The sequence below is a fragment of the Pogoniulus pusillus genome, chromosome 6 (assembly GCF_015220805.1).
Source record: "Pogoniulus pusillus isolate bPogPus1 chromosome 6, bPogPus1.pri, whole genome shotgun sequence".
NCBI lineage: Eukaryota > Metazoa > Chordata > Aves > Piciformes > Lybiidae > Pogoniulus > Pogoniulus pusillus.
The window spans coordinates 44,026,070-44,032,069 of NC_087269.1; the positions used below are offsets into that span (position 1 = coordinate 44,026,070).

Below are 6,000 nucleotides of genomic sequence, written 5' to 3' on the forward strand. Positions count from 1 at the left end.
AAGCTTAGAAGAAAGCAACAACCATATGCACCTAAAACGCACCCTTTCCCACTTTTTTTGCACCAGAAGGCATTCAGGACAAGGAGAGATGCAACCTGCAGCACCGTTCCTGCCTTTGGAAATATTTGTGGGTTGTTGTTCTGGGTTTTTTGTTTTGTTTTGGTTTTTTTCCTGATGGTTTTTTTTTTTTTTTTTTTTTTTTTTTTTTTTTTATTTGGGGTTTGGTGGTTTTTGGTGTGAAGTTTTTTTTATGTTGGTTTTTTTTTGGTGTGAAGTTTTTTTATGGGTTTTTTTTTTTTTTTTGGTGTGTGAATTTTTTTTCCCCTAAGAGCTTCGTAAAATAAATTAAAAGTATTAAAGTTATTATATACTTTCAGATTTTTCTATTATAGCATTAAAGGAAATGCAGAGATTTTCTAATCACCGTTAAAAATGGTGATCAGGCAGCAGATAACCAGAAATGCCCTTTTGCAAAGTCTTCTTAGGTGAGCTGTTAATTCACAAGTAAAGCTATATTCCCATTTCATCAGAAAAACTACATTTTTAACACCTCCTAAGTTACAATTTCATTGTCCCATTTCCAGCACTAAGTCTGAAAAAAAGTAATTAGTTGCACAGCATTTCATTGGTAATAAAATTTACTCTGCTGCTGAAATGTTTTCTGTGCATTATGTCCTTTGAGAACTTCTTAAAAGACTATTTAAGACAGTCTTGTGCTTGAAATCCCTGTGTGTGTACATATATATATATATATATATAAAAATATTTCCAGAAAAAGGACTGTCATGGTCTCTTCCCATATTTTTAATCTAGCAGGCTGGTCCTTTAAGAGGGCAGAAGAAAACTGAGCTTAAAGGCAAGCACATCATGAGTTGCTGTGCCACCCAAATCTTTACCTGAAGTCAGAGTTTCATCTCACCTCCATGATCCTGCTTTGGCATTATTTGAAGAGAAAACATTGCAAGTCATGAGGCTTGCTTCATAATGACTGTTTCAGAGTTAAGAACAAAATTGTGCAATTTGTTTTCTGCAGTTAAAAAAAAAAAGGCCTCATATTTCTCACACCCTCCCCTTTCAAGATTGGTTGTCTTTCTTTTAAAAGTTTGGGCCATTTGAGTGATCCTTTTTTACAAGGAGGTTCACAGATCACTTCTGGGGAGCACAGAAGTAGCAGTCTGCGGTGCAGGGGTAGAAAGTGTCGTGCCAGATATATTTGTGGGTTTTCTTGGCAACAGACCACAATTACTTATCATTTAACTAAGCCCTCAGACACTATGGTTTTCACTGACTTGGGAAGAGTCATACCCTGGGGCTGGACTTAAAAGCGAATCATTTAAATTCAAGAATAACTTGGTGCAACTTCAACCGTGATGCAGCTGCCTTAATGAAAGGTTTGGAGCAATCAGTTTCTTATTTCCCCCCTCTTCCAGCACGAGGAAGACTTCGGAAGGATTAAGATGGTGAAGAACTATCCATGATTGGCTGATTTTAATTACACTGCAACTTTCATAGGTTTCCTCCAGGATCAGACACTTAAAACAATTTCTACTTGTGTTGTATAATCCTGTGCTTGAGAATCAGTTTGTCCTTCCATTCTCCGACTACCAGTGCTTGAGGACAGCGGTGCGGCAGCAGCACTCCATGCAGCTCTCCCGATCACTACAACAAAGGCTTACTGGCAAGAGCCTCCTATAAGCCTTAGGGTGCAACTGAGGCCTACAAACAACACCCCAGTCCGCACGAAGCATCTATCTTCACTGACAGCTACTAGGAACCTTTCCAAGTCACTGTCTTTGACAGTGTTTGAGAAGCCACCATCTAGCTAATAACGAATGGGAAGCCAGAAGTTTTCCTTCCAACACACAGAAGCAAGATAGGAAATCTCAGCTAGCGCACGCCAGAAAATAAGCAACTGTCCTGGCACTTACAAGAGAAACCAAACCAACCAAACAACAACGAACTTTTACTGTATGACCTCAGCACCTTGGCTTGAGAGATACTCACTGTATTAAAACAACTGTATTTTTTTTTCCCCTGCAGCTCTTCCACTTCACCCACCGGTCCAACAGAGTACTTAGTCCCTATCCACCATCTACACGCTTAGTGTCCCAACTGCTGCCTGACAGAGGGACTTGAACAGAAAAACACAAAGTCCAAACCCACAGAAAACAAAGTAATTAGGCAGAGCTGGATTATACTTCACTCAAAAAACATTTAATACCAAGTTTAACTTTCCGCAGCTTTTTAAGCTTAAAAACTGTCTTATTGCAGCCTCCATTTCTCCTTTAGTATTCCTCCTGTAGGTAAGTTGATTTCAAGATTAATCAACTGGTAACAATTTTATGATCTAATGTTTTTATTTAAGAGGGGCTGCCTGCGGAATGAATTTGGTGCTGCAGCCGTTTGGGCAAGCTAAAACGCAATCCCCACCCAGCACAAGCACTGGCACAGGAAAGCAACGCTCCGACCGCTCCAGCTTTGCGCCCTATTACCAATCCCGCCCGCTGCCAGCCACGATGCTCCCGTGGAGATGCAACCCCAACCGCATTTCCGACGCTGTCCCCAGATGATGCGATTACAAAAAGGCACTCTCCAGAGCACTTAACACAATGGCAACGCAACGCCGAGCAGGAAAAAAAAGAGCAGTTTTATTTCTGAAGTAACGGTAAACCGAGAAAGGTTGCCCAGGCCCCCACCACGCGGGCGATTAGGAACAGCCCAGCTCAGATATTCCAGCTGCTTATACCCCAAGCACAGTCGCTGCCACCCGCGGAGCGCACCCCCTCCCCCCAACCCCCTTCCGCGCCGCCCAGGCCAGAAGATGGGAACGGACCCGCCGCGATGCCGCTACTCGCCGGCCGGGCTCCGGGAGCGCTGCTCGGCACCTTCCCCCGACGACAGGGAGGCGGCCGCGGGCCAGCTCCCTCAGCAGCCCGAAAGCGGTGGGGAGGTGAGGGAAAGAGGAGCCGGGTGAGGAGCGCAGCGAGGCGGGGAGGGACGGAGGTGCCGAGCGCGATGGGCAGGAGGCGCGGAGGCGGTAGAGGGGCGCGGGACGGCCGTACTCACCGGGCGGGCCCCGGCACGGAGCCGCGTCCCCACTTCCTGTGCGCTAGGAAACGAGCGGGCGGGGCCTCTCCGCCGCGGCCCTTAAAGGGGACGGCACCGGCCGCCCCCGACCGCCCCCGGGGCGGGGACGCGCTCGACCGGCCGCGGCTGCACTGTGAGAGCCAGGCTGCCTACCGCACATGGCCGTGCGGTCCAGTCTGCCCGCGGGAGGGTGCTCGGCGAGGCCGCTGCCGAATGGCCGCTAAGGCGGCTCGAACGGTGGCAGGGAGAGGCCGGGGGGGCTGCGCGGGGGTTCTGCGAGCTCCCTTCCTCCCGCCCTACCAGCGCCCCGGGCGGCGTCAGGCCGTGCCCGTTCTGCACGCATCTGGAGGCTGAGGGCACCGAGGGCACCTCGGGCACTGGCGCTAGGAGTGCGCCGAACACGCGCGTCAGCGGGAAGTGCTGCTCCGGCCGGGTCTGCTTATCCCCTCAGCGCCCCGGGCCGCACGCAGCGTGCCCAGGGCCCGCAACGGGCGCGGCGTGAGTGGCTTCTCCCGGCTGCCGCTGCTCAGCGCTGCGCTCCTGCGGGCCCGGCCGGCGGGGGCCCGGCAGCCCGCGCTCTCGCGCCGCCGCTCGCTCCGCACCCGTGCCCAGGCGCGAGGCGACGCTGCGCGCTGCGCACAGCCCCGCGCTGGGGGCGCTGCTGGCTCGGCCGCGGGCGACTGGCTGCGGCGCAAGGGGCGACTCTTCCGCGGCTCACGAACCAGTGGCCTTGCCCTGTAGCCTTTGTGCTGCAGACGCAGGGTCCATAACAAGCATAGGTCACCTGTAATTGTTTTCTGCTGGCCCTAACATTTATTTGCAGTCCTGTAGTTCCAGAAGAACATTTATCATTATAATTACTCTAACCCTTTCCTGCAGGACTTGACTTGAAGGCAAACTTAGGAACTGATGAACTCAGCATCACTCTGCACAAAGAGTGGCCAAAACAGCTTTAAAGGCGAAGAAGAGCAGTGTAGGAAGCAGATGGGAAAGTAATACTCTGTCCTAACTATACATCAGCTGTTTCTGTCTCAGCCCACCCAAACCAAAGCATGCACTCAAAAGCAGGTGAAGGCTGATTCTGTAAAGACTTGCACCCTCTGCTTGCCATCACTGTGCTGGTTTGCTGTGGCTGCTCCTCTGCCAGAGAAGTCTGCAGTAAGTGTTTCTAGAGCAGCGCGGGCAATGCTCTCTGCATCAGAGGCTGCACAAGAACATGTAGCACACAGCACCCCTTTGTCTTCCGGCAGACGGAAACGTTCATTCATGGATAACTGCCCCACACAGCCTGGAAAGGGGCTGGGTGTCCAAGTACCTGCTCTGTTCTGTCTAAATGTCAAGGCATCAGACAACAAAGACCTTTCCAGAGAATACTCTAAATGGTGATTTTTAAACAGACAGGGAATCATAGAATCATAGAATCAACCAGGTTGGAAGAGACCTCCAAGATCATCCAGCCCAACCTAGCACCCAGCCCTAGCCAGTCAACTAGACCATGGCACTAAGTGCCTCATCCAGGCTTTGCTTGAAGACCCCCAGGGACGGTGCCTCCACCACCTCCCCGGGCAGCCCATTCCCTTACTGTTCTTTGCTGTCAGGCTTCTCTGGTCTGTCCATTGACAGGGAAAGCACACGTGGCTAGTATGACCAGTTGCCCTACCCTTTGAAGCTTGTCACGAGGCTGGACTTGAAGGTATAAAAGGTATAAATTAAAAATACACTTGAAGAGGCTTATGGAGAAAACAGTTACCACTTTCACATATGCATTCCTGAAACTAGGTAAATGTTTTGTTTGGTTGGGTTGGGTTTTTTTTTAAACTGTTTTAAAATCTACTACTAATTTAAACCTGTTGTGTGAAGTTTCAGTGTCTCATCTTACAGATCACCGTTGAGTACCTCTCAGCTCCTGCTTCTGTGTTGTGGTAACTGGGTAGGCGCTTACTAGACACCCGTGTTATTTTACTGCTCCTGGAGGCTGCAGTGTTCTGTAGACCTAATATTATTTTGGAAGCACAAGAAGATAACAAAATGGAAATAAGTTAATTTAGTGATTTTGTTAACTGTTGTTACAATGCGGAGCTCACATAAACTTTGACAACCCTGCATCACTCACTGGTTGGTCTACAGAGAGTAACCAGAGCCTGAATATTGTGCTTCAGGCTTCCCAGGCACTGCTTTTCTGCACAAGAGCTAATTTGCCACTATGTGTGGGGATCTCTGCAGTGCCCTGCAGGAGATTGTGCACAGAGTACTTCTGCCAGTTTCCTCTCTTTATCAGACTTCCTTCACTTCCAGAAAGATCTTTTTTAAGCTTCTCAGGTTGAGAGAAGGAAAGGAGAATAGCTTTCTTAAAGCCTAGTAATAACAGTGGGTATTCATAGTAATCTGTGTACAAGAGGTCTGCCACTTCTGAGTCTTCCAGCACCGTGAGCTGTTCCAAGATTCCTTCCTAACTCAGACCTACAGTTACACTGACAGATGTTGTAGTTCCTATTTGGTGTTAGTCTTACAGGCCTACAGAATGAATTTCTGGTTTTTCTGTGAGTAATGCAAGCAATGCAACATTTACCAAATGCTTGTGTTGTAAGACACCATTCATTTCAGCCTGAGGACTCTCCTTAGGGATTTGCAGACCTGCTAGCATCTGAAAGCAGTAGAGATGGGGGGGTATATATATATATATATGTGACACAGCTCTGAACTACATTATAATATTATAGAGTAGAGACATAGAGACAGACTTCAGAAGTCTGTCAGTAAATTCTAGTAAATGGTGCTCTTAAGTTGGTACAGTTAGAGGAAAGGAAGTGGCTGGCAGGAGCTGATTCAAAAAAGGAGTTTTCCAGAACAGCTTAGCTGCAGCCTGTAGTGGTTTGGAGGCTGTTTTTCCTCTTTCTTTTTTTTTTAAGCATA

The 6,000-nt window shown here is 48.5% G+C and overlaps 1 protein-coding gene across 2 annotated transcripts in view; it reads right to left on the reverse strand.

Moving 5' to 3' along the window:
• The window catches only part of CSGALNACT2 (chondroitin sulfate N-acetylgalactosaminyltransferase 2), a 40,331-nt gene extending 37,219 nt beyond the window's left edge, over positions 1-3,112 (reverse strand). For both annotated transcript variants that reach the window (XM_064145418.1, XM_064145419.1), the window contains exon 1: positions 3,067-3,112. The gene's annotated coding sequence lies outside the window, so the exon portion shown is untranslated. The remainder of the gene's footprint in view (positions 1-3,066) is intronic.
• Positions 3,113-6,000: the final 2,888 nt, after the last annotated feature.